Source organism: Ornithodoros turicata, chromosome 1 (genome assembly GCF_037126465.1).
Source record: "Ornithodoros turicata isolate Travis chromosome 1, ASM3712646v1, whole genome shotgun sequence".
Lineage (NCBI taxonomy): Eukaryota > Metazoa > Arthropoda > Arachnida > Ixodida > Argasidae > Ornithodoros > Ornithodoros turicata.
Window position 1 is genome coordinate 1,012,408 of NC_088201.1, and position 16,228 is coordinate 1,028,635.

Below are 16,228 nucleotides of genomic sequence, written 5' to 3' on the forward strand. Positions count from 1 at the left end.
GGCTATAGTTAACGCCGGTATTGGCAGAGTTCTTTGCAGGGAACGAGCTGTGCTTGGAGCAGTTGAGTTTCACCGTCGCTGGATGACCTCTGGCATTCTCTTCCGAGTGGACAATGGCAAGTTTCATGTTAACCTATGATGTGTCCACATCCTCGTGTTGTTCTCCCATCTGTGGCTTTCCATTGTCTAGGACTGTTGCATGGCGAAACGGACACGTATAGCAATCTCTAAACAACCTTAGTCGCTGGGCGAAAGCTTGGTATTCAGAATGTTGTCGAGTCTGTTTGAGATGCTACAGGAAGCCTGCCCCTGTGGCCGGCCTTCCATTTGATGCCAATACACTCTCTTGCTTGATGACTGTAGGACTGTAACGTAAAGTTAGTGTCTGTCCAAAGGGGACTACCTCTATACGTAGCTCTCCTGCTTGATGACAATACACACGATGACAACACATGGCCATGGCTTGCGGATATTTGAGCCTACCTCCATAGGTAGCTCTCCTGTTTGATGAGAATGCATTGGCTTGCGGATGTTTGTTCCGCGCCCGATTTCACTGGGAAGCTCTAAAGCTGGATGCAGCACACCGTTTTCGGCATTGGGGCAGACAGTGAATACCGTACCTCGCGCGTGAACACCGGCAGTGTTGAGATGCACTCAGGCAGGTGTTAGCTGTGCTTCGCCACTCACGCAGTCCTCAATCTGCGTCCGATATCGAGGACCTAGCCTCTCTGCGAATGCAGTCCTGGCGCAAATTTGTTGCGCAACGCAATGGTGCGCTGGTCCTGGGAGGCATATTACTCCTGTGTATTACTCAAGCGCTATGTGGCGGAAAATCCGGGCTGAGCTCCGGTCAGCTGACGGCTCAATTCTGACTAATACCGGTGACGTTCAGGAAGCAATGCGTGAGCATTGCGCGGCCCTTTATCAAGAGTCACCTCACGACGAGCCTGTTGTCAGCCGAGAGTGCCCACTGCCGGCGAAACAAATGGAGCATGTTGACTCAGGGCCGCTCACGCAAAATGAAGTTTTTGCGTCTGTCTCCTCAATGACGAGCGGAAAGTGCTCGTCGTCGAAAAAGTGCTCGAAAGTCAAAGGCATTCGATCGTGTGCGCCACATGTATCTATTTTGAACACTGAAGGCATATGTTTTCGACGATGGTTGGGTGCGCTTTGTTGAGGTCTTATACAAAGGCGCAAAAAGTGTCTTTTCCGTAGCTGGTGGTCTAGCGTCTCCGTTTGACGTTACGTGTGGTGGCCCTCTCATCTCTCATGCCCTTGCCATCAACCCTCTCCTCGAGCGTACGCTGACGACGTCTCCGTCATACAGAGTTCCCTTGAGCCAGTGTTGAAAGCGTTTCAAGACTATGGTACAGTTTCTGGGGAAAGATTGAATAAATCTAAAAGTGTCTCTCTTTTTTTAAATCTTCAGCCAACCTGTGCTGCACCGTTTCAAGTTCCTGTAAGACCTCAGGTTAAAATCCTAGGAGTTGTTTTTGACAGTGCAGGGGTCTCAGCTGTCAACTGGCCTCGAGTATTCAGCTGCTGTAGTGCTGTGCTGCGAGAGCTTAAGTTTGTGGACCTGCCGACCACTTTTCGGGCACAGCTGTTAGCAGCATGGTATTACAGTCGCTTGTGGTTTTTAGCGGCTGTTTCATCCCCGCCAGCGGTAATACAAGTTGCTATCACACCACACGCATTCCAGTTTTTGTGGGGCGGATCCGTTGAATGGGTCTGTAGGTCTCAACTACACGGAAGTCGTGATCTGGGTGGCTTGGAAGTACCAGCTGTGCCAAAAAAGTGCTTGGCGCTTCAATCGCAGTATTCTCTTTGAGGCCCTCCGTCGTGCGTCAGAGCACCCCGCATTAGCGCAGTATTTCCTAGGATACACCGCCAGGTGGTTCCTACAATGGATGCCCTCCACATGTTTTTGCTCTCCACTGTCTCCTGGGCCACCGTGCAGTTCCTAGGACCGTTGCCGATTCCGCGCACCCAGCGAAAACAATTGGCTTTGTTAATTACGGAGATAAACTTTCAAATTTGGATCCGTCATTGCCGGCTGGTTTTCGGTGGCCCAGACTGAGACGCAGTATATTTCAGGCTGTCAGGGCAGGTCTTTGTAGCCACATTGCCCGTGAAGACGCACTGTAAGGCCTTCTGGAATGCTCTCGCCGCTGGCTGACGTCTAATTCTTATTAATATTCTAATCTAATAGTTTCCCTTCAACTCCGCCTAAGCTGTGGAGGGAGGGGAAAGTGTCGTATGTGTTGTGTTTGTGCGTAGCGTTCTTTTGATGTTGTCTCACTGACTATCGACTCCTATTCAGCGTCTTTCATCATCACATCCTGTCAATTGCGCCTTGGGGTAGTGGGCCGTACAACAGGTGGCGAATTTCCCCATTCATCGCCATTAATTTATCTGTTGTTGTTGTTCCAGACCAGACATTTGTTTAAATCACTCGCATGCGAGGTTTTGCAAACACCAGCGAGCAGACGACACACAGAGGCGAAGAGAGAGAAAGGTCAACAGATGGCGCTGATCGCCTCACAGGCACGGAACTCACACGTTACAACCGTTAACAGTTCAAACCGAACTTTTGATAAAACAGCCATGTCCTACATGATGATACATTTTGTCTATATTTCACTTTACAGTTCCTTTAAAGAATTAAAGGGGCACTAAACAGCTCGACGAACATTATCCAGTTATTATGCTCTATGAAAAAAAAACGTGGCTCACGATATCAAAATGTGAAATTCATTTACTTCTAGATAGCGTCCTTACCACGAAACAATGCCATTCAAAGAGCATAATCCCCGTGAGCCTCTCCTTCATCCTTGGAACAGGGGCACGCCACCAAGTTCCAACGTATGTCGACACCGCATTCCAGGGACAGGAGTTAGGGGAGATTTCGATCTTCCAGCCAATGACGGGCCCCGCTGAGACAAGGGGCAGCTCGCGAAGGAACTGGTTGCGGGAGCATCCCGGTGTCCTCGCGGAGCAATACAACACTGCAAGCACAGTGCGCGCACATGAAATGCAACATTGCGGGCTTTTGGTACGGTTTGATTTGGCTACCTTGGGATTGACAATCGGCAAGACGTTTAGAATTCACCTAACTTCTCGATATTACAACAAAATCAATGTATAAGCGTCCGGCATTTTGAACGGTTGACGGTGTGCGACGTCAAAATGACGTGTGGCTATTGTCGCCTGGGCATCGCAAGGCGGGGCATGAGCGCGAAAGAGTGCAGTGAATATTGGGTCGGTTTGGAGCCATCATTTAGTTTCTTTTCTCTCTTTTTTTTTCGACAACGATTATTGAATAACGTTCACCGTCAGCAACGTATCACAACCCGTTAAAAAATTAGTGCACCTTGTATACCTTTTTTCTTAGCCTATGCCACACTCCAGACCAAATGGAATTGCAGGTGCCCGTCAGAATCGCGGCCTGCCCCATCTGAGAAGTGGAAAAAAAAAGACTGAAACGCCATCTAGTTTGTTGTCCAGATCTCCAGATGGCGCTCTGACATTGGACACCGGCAAAAGCATATGCTGATAAATGATATACGTCATTTTACGGTTATCGGTTTTTGTAGTTGTATGCCCGATACGCAATACGACGACGACGCTGAGAAGTGGACGTGTGTTCTGAAGCTGTGGTTAGAAATACTGGTTAGAAATACTTGTTTACCGCTAAATTTCCAGTTACTTGAAATCGCAGCACCCCGACATGGGTTCGCAAGGGTTCCCTAGGGAGCTGACGGCACAGCTGCGGCAGGACTTGACGCTACAGGCAAGTGCTGGAGGCTGTAGCCGCTGTTGTCACACTGCGTGACATTCGAACGGTTCGTCCTGCGGGCCGGGGCAAATTCTTCGTGACAGTCCACTCTGTGCGGGCCGTAGACCAGTTGCGCACTCTAGGTGCACTCTCCGTTGGGAACAAGGCGTACCCGCTGTTATCCCTGGCATCGCCGATGAAGGTGATCTCGATACTGAACCTACCGGCTGAGCTACTTGATGGAAGACGTGGAGGCCGTGCTGTCGAAGTACGGGAGAATAATCAAGTCCCACAGGGAGAGGTACAGGGATTTTTCCTCCGTCGAGACTGGCACACGCAAGGTGCTCCTGGATGCCACAAAGGAGGTGCCCAACTTGATATCGGTGAGGGGTTCTCAAGCTATGTGCCTGTACAGTGGAATGAGAAAGGTGTGCCGCCGTTGTGGCATTTGGGGAAACGAGGCTTCGACCTGCGAAGAGCGATGCCGCAAGTGTCTGCAGCCGAGGAAGAGCAGGGGAAACCACCTACTGAGGTCGCGTCCTCTGTAGAACCTCTCCTAGAGGAGGTGAGCTCTTCCTCCCTAACTCAAGAGGAACGTTGGCAGACCGTCGGAAGAGGGGGAGCACGGAAGAAGGCTCACAGCAGCAAGTTGAGACAGAGCGTCAACCGTTCTGCCTCATCCCCATCCTCTTAGCCCGCTCATAATGAAAGTCCTCACGCTAAGTGTCAGAGGGTTGCGACAGCACCGAAAGCAGCGGATGCTAGGATCTCTGCTGGAGTCTTTGGATGTACATGTGGCTTGTCTTCAAGAAACGAATTTTTTGTAGCCTCCAGGAAGCAAGGGAGTTTGCACGAATAGTTGACGTTGAAGGTTTCTTCAGCTTTGGCACTTCGAGGTCAAAGGGGGTGGCCATTCTCATCACGAAGCGATTTTCAGGCAAGGTGTTACGTCACTCCTTCGATTTCGATGGAAGGATTGTGTCCGTCGACCTGTCGCTACAAGGACGTGTCACTCGCCTTGTCACCGTTTACGCCCCGATGGAGTACCAAGCGCGTGACGACTTCTTCCGTCAGGTCGATCCTTACCTACTCGGCAAGAATGCGATTCTTACGGGCGACTTCAGCTGTGTCCTAGACGACATACATGATAGAAGAGGAGTCACTGAGAGACAACAGCCATGGAAGTCGAAGGAGCTCAGGCGTCTTGTTCAGGCTTTGGACCTCAAAGATGCGTGGACATACATACATGGCACTACTGAAGGCTTCACCTTCGGGGCGGGAGAACGGTATGTGAGGCTCGACCGTTTCTACGTGACAAGACCTGTGGAAGGCCTTGTCTCCGATTGCACCTTGGTTCAGGTCGGCACTTCCGCCTCTTTCTTTTCGGATCATAAGGCCTTAGTTCTCGATTTTCGAGACCCGGAGGGCTTCGGGCCGCAACCTACCCCGTGGCGCCTAAACGTGTCTCTCCTTGAAGATGACAGGGTGGTTGCAGACGTCCGTGAATTCCTCGAGACAAGGTTGGAGGAAGACCATACGCTCGAGTGGTGGGAAAGCGTGAAAGAAGGCGTCCGGAACATTTTCACGAGCTGGGGAAAATTGCGCGCTCAGGAGCGACGGCGGGACATCAAAGTACTCCAAGTCTGTCTCCGTGGCCTTCTGGAACTGGGTCTGTCTTCTCAAGAGGAAGTTTCCGCCTTCAAGGAGTTGCAGGCAGAGCTCTCCGCTCTCTTATGTTACAAGGCGCAGGGGTGGTCAGCAGCGTGTAATCATTAGGGTGTGACTTTCCCCCGAGGACACGCACGGATGAACATTCCGATCGCTCGGCGCCCGTGCAGTTGCACCGTTTGAACAGAGAAGACGGGTCGACGGCAACCTCTATCGATGACCTTGTGGAGACCTACCGCAGCTTCTACTCTAGTCTGTTTGCATGCAGGCCTGTGGACACTTGGCTCTGGGAGGACGTCTGCAGTGATTATCAGAGCCTTACTGAAGACCAGTCAGCTGATTTGGATTTCGATATCGGTATCGCCGAACTACATCAGGCCGCCAAGGCAATGAGGAAGGGGAAAACGCCAGGGTCAGACGGCCTCCCCATTGAGTTCTATCTTCGCTTTTGGGATTGCCTCGGAGCACCCCTCAGGGACGCCTTTGCCACTGCTATGGAACGGGGTGTTCTCCATCCCTCAGCACGATGCGGTATCATTAAGCTTCTATGCAAAGACCCCTCGCGCTCAGAAGATCTTTCCGCATGGCGCCCCATAACATTGCTAAACACCGATTATAAGTTCTTCGCAAAGGTGCTCCAGCAACGCCTAGCGCGAGTGATCGATATAGTCATTTCCCCTTCCCAAGCCTGTTCTGTCCCAGGCCGAAGTATACAGAGCGATATCTTCTACTGGGTGGCGGACCGTCAGTCGTCTGCACTGGTCGTGTCGTTCGACCAGGAGAAGGCCTTCGACCGGGTGGCACATGAATTCCTGTTCTTCGTCCTAAACCGGGTTGGTTTCGGCGATCGTTTTCAACGTTTCGTCCGGCTGCTCTACACCGGTGCTGTCAGCCGAGTGTTAGTGAACGGAAGGCCCTCTGAGTTCAACGTGCATTCTGGGGTGCGCCAGGGGTGTTCCTTATCCCCTCTGCTCTACATTCTGGTCTTCGAAGCGACTATTCGGATGTTGTCCAGGAAGAACCTGATACCTCGCTGTTCCTGGAAGTGACTGTTTCCCCACGCTCTTCTCCTACGCAGACGACTTGACGGTGTGCCTGCCGTCCGCCGCCGCAATCGAGCAGGTCCTGCTTTGCTTAGACAAGTACGGCCGGCCAGGGTGAACGAGCGCAAGTCATCCGTGCTCGCCATCGGAGCGGACTTCCCTTACCGGGGATGCATACGGGATACCTGTCAGAATCGTTAGAATCCGGTTCAGCAGGTCAGGTCCCTTGACTAGTAACTGGGAGATATCTCTGCGTGACACCGCTCGTCTTCTTGCCTCGCTCTCAACAACACCGGTGCGGAGCGCGCCGACGTGGTGTCTCGACGTGTTTGTTCGAGGTTCTGGTTTTTCGGGACGGCCTTCCAGCCGTCGACAGCAGCTGCGCGACGAGCCAATAGCCTGACCTTCCGATTTTTCTGGAATGGTCGCCCTGAACGGGTGCAGAGGGGCTGAGGCCACCCGCGATGGGAGGGTGGCGGTTTCTGGATGTGCGTCTGGGTCTTGCGTCCCTCTTTGCTATCCTTCGGGACACGAGACATATCGCCCATGATCTCGCCATCTTCTTTACGGGAACATACATCCGAGATTTCGGCGGCTCCTTCGACTGCCCCCACACCGAGCGTCTGCCGACTTTCTACCGTCTCATGCGACAGCACGCCCTGCGAATACATGAGCACTTCCCTGACTTGGACTTTCCCACTTGGTGAATGAGGCAGCTGTATGAAGCTCTGTGTGACATCAGCTTCCCGATCTCGTCATCCCAGCAGACGGAGAATAGGAGCCGCATCGTGTCCCGCCTGGTCTCTCACCACCTCGCCTCTTGCGGTTCGGGATTTCACGGACTGACAGCTGCGTACTTTGCGTGGCTGTAGAAACGCACCAGCACCTGTTTCATGAGTGACTAAACGCGGCCGCCATGTGGCGAAGAGTGGCGGACATTTACAGGCTACCAGCAGTATGTTTCGACACCTGTGCCCAGCAGGAAGGCCTTCGTGGTGTCCGAGATCTGCTACCAGCGCTGGTGTGCCAGGATTCGTTCCGTCTATGGTGCGCAGCCAACAACCCTGGTCAATTTGTTGATGGCTTGCCGCATCGCGCTGAGGACCCGCTTGGACCTTAGGCGGCTCGGCCGAGACCGGCGCCGGTGGAGGAGTCATTGTAACCTCTTCGTACTCGCCAATGCTCAAATCATCATCAAATTGTGATTCGGCCGGGATCGCTCGCTGAACTGTGCAATAGTGCGAGTTGCTCATTTACCTGCATGCCTTTTTGCTGTTCTGTTCATGAGTAGGCCTACTCACTGAACTTTTCTATAGCGCTGTATAATGTGTTGTACATCGTACAGTGTAGTGTAATATAGTGTAGCGCATTGCATAGTCTTTTTTATGGCCTATTGTTGTACGAGAGTTGCGTGATTTTTAAGCCAGAGGCATTCATGCGCCTGCCTGTTGTATTATTATTATTTTGCAATGTGTGGTAGGTTTGTGCATGAGGGTTTTTGGTCTGGCCTTTACTCTTTCAATAAACATTCCCCTCCAGAAACTTATATATATATATATTGTGGAAACCTAAGTTCCCACAACCTCGACGTGCCACAACGTGTACCGCGCCAGGGCAAGCACTTTTTCTAATACTTAATTCTAATTCAATTACTTTGGAAAAGTAATTTTTACAGGTCTGGTCTCGAACTGGCTCGAAAGACGGTCCATCTCCCAACACTGTATCTATCAACCGCTGGACCTTTTTCCGGGAGATGCTTGTCCTGGCGCGGTACACGCTGTGGCAGAGAAGGTGAATAAACCATGTTGTTGCATTGAATTTCTGGTTGTGCTGCTGGTTCCTTCGCGCACGGAACGGACGGTTGTGGGAACTTAGGTTTCCACAGCATTGGCATTATGGTGGAAAACCAGCCATATCTCTTGGCTGGCTCCCTATGGAGGTAGTCCCCTTTGGGCAGACACTAACTTTACGTTACAGTCCTACAAGCTAGATAACAACACTCTCTAGGAGAGTTTGCTTTTCGTACTTACCATACCAAGCGAACAATCCAAACACGGGAGAGCCGCTGCAGAGTGCAGTACGGTCCTAGCGAGCTGGCTAAAACATGATTTGCCACTCACCCTGAACGTGGCGGAAAAGACGTCAGCCAGCGGCGAGAGCACTCCACAAAGACCATACAGTGCTTCCTCACGGACAATGTGGCTACGAAGCCCTGCCCTGACAGCTTGAAATACAGCTGCGTCTCCGAAGTCTGGGCCACCGAAAGCCAACCGGCAACGACGGACCCAAATTTGAAAGTTTATCTCGGTAATTAATAAAGTTAATTGATTACGCTGATCGCGCGGAACATGCAACGGTTCCAGGAACTGTACGGTGGCCCAGGCGACAGTCGACAGCTGAAATATCTGGGTTACTCTGCGCCACAGCAAAAGAGGAACACGAAAACGCCTGAAACAGTGCTCTGCGGTTTCAAACATCCCGCAAGACGGGCAACCGTCAGAGCGAGAGATGTGAAAACGGTGTAGTCGCTCGCGAAGAGGAAGAACGTCGTGGGCCAACTTCCACTGAAGATTGGCGCGGCGGGCATCTAGCCAGCTCGCCGTGATTTGACGCCAAGACAGCTTCGTCGGCACCGAAGGAACTGGGGGACCAGACTCCAACTCCCGGATAGCTGTGTATTGTCATCAAGCAGGAGAGCGGAGCGGATAGCTGTGTGTACTGGCATCGGGGAAAAATTGGCATCGCGATCGTCTCCTAGAACCTGCCAACTACATTTCATCTCGTCTGGACCACATCCATAAGGTTAAGCTACCGCATTGTAACACCACTTCTTTTCTAAATTCATTCTTTCCTAAAACAATTATAGTGACTGGAATCTACTGCCTGAACATGTTGCTTGTACTCACGACCCTGCTGGTTTTAAGGCTGCCCTCCTCCAATCCAGAGCTTCAGGTTCATCATGCTCTTCCCATGGTACACGTCCTCTTCCCTTATCAACTTGATATTTTATTTTTCACTTTTGTTACGCGTTTCTATTGTACTTTTCTTATCTGCTTCTCTCCACTCCGTTATGTAATACCCCCTGAGGGTCTTTAACGTACTTAAATAAATAAATAGAATAAATATCCAATCCTTGGGTTGCCTGAGAGAAGATCCCCAGACAGAGTAGTAAGTAAACGAAGGCAAAACGCCTGCTGCGCAGTAGGCCTGGCTGTGCCATCCCTACTACACCCGACACCATGTCGGAGACCGAGACTCACGAGTGCCAACAACGTAAGAACAAGTTTCCCATCCCATTCGTTGGACGTGGTGGAGCTATTCGCTATGGAAGCCTTGCAGGAGGCCTGAGCGTGTCCTTGCAAACTGTCGACCTGCAAAGAGCCCAGTCGACGGACGCAGCCTGTTCAAGTCAGCCAAGGTTTCCACGTAAGGACCGGCTACCACTCCATCTTACAAAGTATGTCAACGTTTTGGAGAGCCTCTCAGTTTGTCAGGGTCTTTTGGTCAATGGATCACGGATAGTTATTCCAGCTTCATTACGTCCTACAGTCTTAAAAAAAGGGGTGTGCCCGGTAGTGAACACGGATCATTTGTGGCGCAATGTGAACGGTGTGCTTCCCTTTGATCACTTCAATTCTTCCCAGCTATCCTTGGGAAGTGCTTGCTTTCATCACAACGGACAGACATTTCTTTTAGTGGTGGTCTACTACTCAAGGTATCCCTACGTGATCACGCTTAAGAGCACTATACCGCCCGCGCTGGGATCCAAGTGATGAAGAGTGTGTTCGCACGACATGGGATTCCAACAACTTTAACGTCTGACAACGGTCAACGTTTCAGTCAAGAGAATTTTCACAGTTCATGGATTCGTATGGGATATCGCACGTGACCAGCAGCCCCAATTTTCCCTGGAGTAATGGAGAAGAAAAACGTATGGTACGCACTGTGAAGAAGCTCCTGCGTAAAGCAGAGGATCGATCCCTATTTAGCATTATTGGACTGTTGGGCTACAGTCAGAAATAACGCAACCATCCCAATCGCGATCAAACCACTTTACCTCGCCGCGACAAGATGGAAAAATTATAATGCCAACTCCTGACCGACGAGGTGAGCCATGGCTAAAAAGGACCCTAACATGATGGTTCGCCTCTAAATTACTGACAGCTAGCGTTGGCTGAAAGAAAATGAGTTTCTCGCAACGAAAGAATATCAGTGGAATGACTACAATGACCCTACAATTCAGCGTAGCCACAGAAAGCGCCATCACAAAAACATATATGTATTGGCATCATGGAGGAAGACCAGCCATACAAAACCACCGCCACAAAAACTTTTTCTCAAAAGGTTTTATTTACATTGATTACTTAAGTGCCACAAATTAAAATCAATCGCCGACATAAAAAGTGTGTATTGTCATCAAGCAAGATAACTACCTATGGAGGTAGCCTCTTTTACACAAACTCTATCTTACATACCAGATAACAACGCAGACAGAAAAAGTGTATTGGCATCAAATGCCGACACATAAACTACTGAAAAAATGCATATTGTTTAATGGTCCAATAGCTAAAAAAAACGATAACCGTAATGACGTATATAATTTGTCAGCATATGCTTTTGCCGGTGTCCAGTGTCAGAGCGCCATCTGGAGATCTGGACAACCAACTAGATGGCGTGTTTTCAGGATTCTTTTTCCACTTCTTCTCAGAGGGAGCAGGAAGTGTGTGGCATAGTGGCATAGGCTTAATTCTTTAAAGGAACTGAAAAGTGAAATATGGCCACAATATTTCAATGTACCATCATGTAGGACCTGGCTGTTTTATCAAAGGTTCGGTTTAAACTGTTAACGGCTGTAACGTGCGAGTTCCGTGCCTGCGAGGCGATCAGCGCCATCTGTTGACCTTTCTCTCTCTCCGCCTCTGTGTGTCGTCTGCTCGCTGGTGTTTTCAAAACCTCGCATCCGAGTGATTTAAACAAATGTCTGGTCTGCGTTCTTGCGTTACGGAATACGCAAATCGTGCACCTTCGCAAGGAACAACAACAACAGCTAAATTAATGATGATGAATGGGGAAATTCGCCACCTGAGGTGCGGCCCACTATTCCAAGGCACAATGGACAGGATGAGATGCGTCCTGATGATAAGATGATGAACGACGCTGAATAGGAGTCGATAGTCAGTGGAGTCAGCGTGGAAAGAACGCTAGGCAAAAACACAACACACACGACCAGCTCACTTTCGCCTCCCTCCACCGCTTACGCGGAGTTGAAGGAAGACCTCAGAAACTATTAGATCAGAATTACCCAGAAAGAAACAGTCACGATTACGAAAGAACTGGACCCGTTCGGCACGTCGAGCTAGTGCATAAAAATTTACAACCAACAGGGATGACCCACTAATTTGTAATCGTATTGCCAACTGTAGGATGGGACAAGCGAATGCTTGCCTACATCACATTTCAAAATTTTGTAATTCGACAGTGTGTGTATTGTCATCAAGAGGAAGTGTGTTCTGAAGCTCTGGTTAGAAATACTTGTTTACCGCTTTACTTGTTTGACTTTTCAGTTACTTGACGTCGCAGCATCCCGACATGGGTTCATATGTACACCCCTGAGGTTATCTCAAGTCCCCCGTTTCTCAGGGACATCTAAAGACCGATTTCTTGCATCTCCAGTGTGTTTGATTCAGCAGTTTCTGACTGACAATCTAAAAAAATTCTGGAGTTTCCAAAGAACGTACATGCAGCAAAAGCATCGCGGAAGATTACGAAAACACATTGAACGGAAGAAAGAGAACAAATCATGGCAAAGGGGGCTTTCCATAAATGGAAGAACACTTTTTTTTTGTCTAGGAAGAAAATCTTATCTGACAATGTCACGACGCACAAGTTATGATGTTGGAGGAGCAAATACAGCCATGAGAGAAGGGAAGAGCGCCACCCTCAAGAAAATGTCCCCCAGGGATCCAGTTGTGACATTCTAGAAGGAAATAGGTTTTATGCGGCATTCAGGGAGAAATCCTGTCTGACAAGGTCACGAAGCACAGCCATGAGAAAAGGGGGGAGCACCACCTACAGGAAAAACGTCCCACGGGGATCCAGTTGTGGCCTTTCTAGAAGGAAATATTTTTGATGCGGTATTCAAGGAGAAATCTTGTCAGACAAGGTCACGAAGCACGAGCTATGTTGTTGGGGGAGCAAATTCAGCCACGAGAAAAGGGAGGAGCGCCACCCTCAAGAAAAAACGTCCCACGAGGATCCAGCAGTGGCCTTTCTAAAAGAAAATATTTTTGAAGTGGTATTCAGGGAGAAATCCTGTCCGACAAGGTCACGAAGCACGAGCTATGTTGTTGGGGGAGCAAATTCAGCCATGAGAAAAGGGAGGAGTGCCACCCTCAAGAAAATGTCCCCCAGGGATCCAGTTTTGACCTTTCTAGAAGGAAATATTTTTGATGCGGCATTGAGGGAGAAATCCTGTCTACAACGTTACGAAGCACAAGTTAAGTTGTTGGGGGAGCAAATTCAGCCACGAGAAAAGGGAGGAGCGCCACCCTCAAGAAAAAGGTCCTACGGGGATCCAGTTGTGGCCTTTCTAGAAGGAAATATTTTTGAAGCGGTATTCAGGGAGAAATCCTGTCCGACAAGGTCACGAAGCACGAGCTATGTTGGGGGAGCAAATTCAGTCATGAGAAAAAAGAGCGCCCCCCTCAAGAAAATGTCCCCCAGGGATCCAGTTGTGACCTTTCTAGAAGGAAATATTTTTATGCGGCATTGAGGGAGAAATCCTGTCTACAAAGTTACGAAGCACAAGTTAAGTTGTTGGGGGAGCAAATTCAGCCACGAGAAAAGGGAGGAGCGCCACCCTCAAGAAAAAACGTCCCACGAGGATCCAGCTGTGGCCTTTCTAGAAGGAAATATTTTTGAAGCGGTATTCAGGGAGAAATCCTGTCCGACAAGGTCACGAAGCACGAGCTATGTTGTTGGGGGATCAAATTCAGCCACGAGAAAAGGGAGGAACGCCACCCTCAAGAAAAACGTCCTACGGGGATCCAGTTGTGGCCTTTTTAGAAGGAAATATTTTTGATGCGGCATTGAGGGAGAAATCCTGTCTACAACGTTACGAAGCACAAGTTAAGTTGTTGGGGGAGCAAATTCAGCCACGAGAAAAGGGAGGAGCGCCACCCTCAAGAAAAAACGTCCCACGAGGATCCAGCTGTGGCCTTTCTAGAAGGAAATATTTTTGAAGCGGTATTCAGGGAGAAATCCTGTCCGACAAGGTCACGAAGCACGAGCTATGTTGTTGGGGGATCAAATTCAGCCATGAGAAAAGGGAGGAACGCCACCCTCAAGAAAAACGTCCTACGGGGATCCAGTTGTGGCCTTTCTAGAAGGAAATATTTTTGAAGCGGTATTCAGGGAGAAATCCTGTCCGACAAGGTCACGAAGCACGAGCTATGTTGTTGGGGGATCAAATTCAGCCATGAGAAAAGGGAGGAACGCCACCCTCAAGAAAAACGTCCTACGGGGATCCAGTTGTGGCCTTTTTAGAAGGAAATATTTTTGATGCGGCATTGAGGGAGAAATCCTGTCTACAACGTTACGAAGCACAAGTTAAGTTGTTGGGGGAGCAAATTCAGCCACGAGAAAAGGGAGGAGCGCCACCCTCAAGAAAAACGTCCTACGAGGATCCAGCTGTGGCCTTTCTAGAAGGAAATATTTTTGAAGCGGTATTCAGGGAGAAATCCTGTCCGACAAGGTCACGAAGCACGAGCTATGTTGTTGGGGGATCAAATTCAGCCATGAGAAAAGGGAGGAACGCCACCCTCAAGAAAAACGTCCTACGGGGATCCAGTTGTGGCCTTTCTAGAAGGAAATATTTTTGATGCGGTATTCAGGGAGAAATCCTGTCTACAAGGTTACGAAGCACAAGTTAAGTTGTTGGGGGAGCAAATTCAGCCACGAGAAAAGGGAGGAGCGCCACCCTCAAGAAAAAACGTCCCACGAGGATCCAGCTGTGGCCTTTCTAGAAGGAAATATTTTTGAAGCGGTATTCAGGGAGAAATCCTGTCCGACAAGGTCACGAAGCACGAGCTATGTTGTTGGGGGATCAAATTCAGCCATGAGAAAAGGGAGGAACGCCACCCTCAAGAAAAACGTCCTACGGGGATCCAGTTGTGGCCTTTCTAGAAGGAAATATTTTTGATGCGGTATTCAGGGAGAAATCCTGTCTACAAGGTTACGAAGCACAAGTTAAGTTGTTGGGGGAGCAAATTCAGCCACGAGAAAAGGGAGGAGCGCCACCCTCAAGATAATGTCCCCCAGGGATCCAGTTGTGACCTTTCCAGAAGGAAATATTTTTGATGCGGCATTGGGGGAGAAATCCTATCTACAAGGTCACGAAGCACAGGTTATGTTGTTGGGGGAGCAAATTTAGCCATGACAGAAGGGGGAGCGCCACCCTCATAAAAATGTTCCCCGGGAACTCCTTTCTCTCATGACTGAATTTGCTGCCCCAACACATAACTTGTGCTTCGTAACCTTGTCAGACAGGATTTCTCCCTGAATGCCCCATAAATAATATTTCCTTCTAGAAAGGCCACAACTGGATCCTCGTGGGACGTTTTTTTCTTGAGGGTGGCGCTCCTCCCTTTTCTCATGGCTGAATTTGCTCCCCAACAACATAACTTGTGCTTCGTGACCTTGTCGGACAGGGTTTCTCCCTGAACGTCGTGGGTAAAACACACGTGGCTAATTTACACCAGATACGCCACTGTAATCAAAAGTCACACCAACAATTTTGACGTCTGGTCTCACTGAAACACGCAAAGGGGCCTCGCAGGAAGGCTGGAGGTTCAAAAACAGCGCTGCGCTCATTCAGTCTTGCCCCTGAAACAGCTCCGTAATTTTCAAACGCCTTCAAAACAGGCCCTAGGGAACCCCTAGCCGCGCAAAACGTCGCAAAAACGTCTTTATTTGGTCAAATTAGGATAGGAGACGATCAGGACGTCAACGCGACGTCTAGAAGCCGTAATTTATAGTACGTTTATAAGACGCGCCGATTTTTCGTTTATAATACGTCTTCGTCATCTCTGTTGGAGAGATATCCTAAAGGAAGACATCCTGTAAACACCTTCAGTTCACGTTTGCAAGAGTACCAACTTTCCATTTACAATACGTCTTCGCCATCTCTGTTGAAGATGTTATTCTAAGTGAAGACATCCTGTAAATATCTTCAGTTCACGTTTGCAAGACGTACCAATTTTCCATTTATAATAAGTCTCCGCCATCTCTGTTCAAGACGTATCTTAAACGAGGACGATTTGTGTGCACCGAGTAAGTTTGGACCTACTATCTCAAACCAAAAGCAGTAACACAGACGTTGAGTTAATACTCCCAATAATTTTGTGCGTAACTAAAATAAACTTAGACACCTCACACTCGATTTTGACTCACAAGCGAGCACGACTATCGAGTTTGCGGGAGTTCCTAAGACGAGCAATCGATAGTATATGTTTTCCCTTTGGAAGGGAATAGACCACCTTTACGCTCTGGTCCCCCTACGTGTACGCCGTGAGGGCGGCAAAAAGGGAGCTTGCTGTTCTTACGGTGGGAGCAGTGATTTCCCAGAAATTCACTGCTGAGGGGGTGCCGAGCTTTAAAGGGGGGGGGGGGTATGCTTAGTGAAGGTTCCGCTTACGAAATTTTTCTTAGACACGGAAAGAATCGTGGCACAATGGCGACA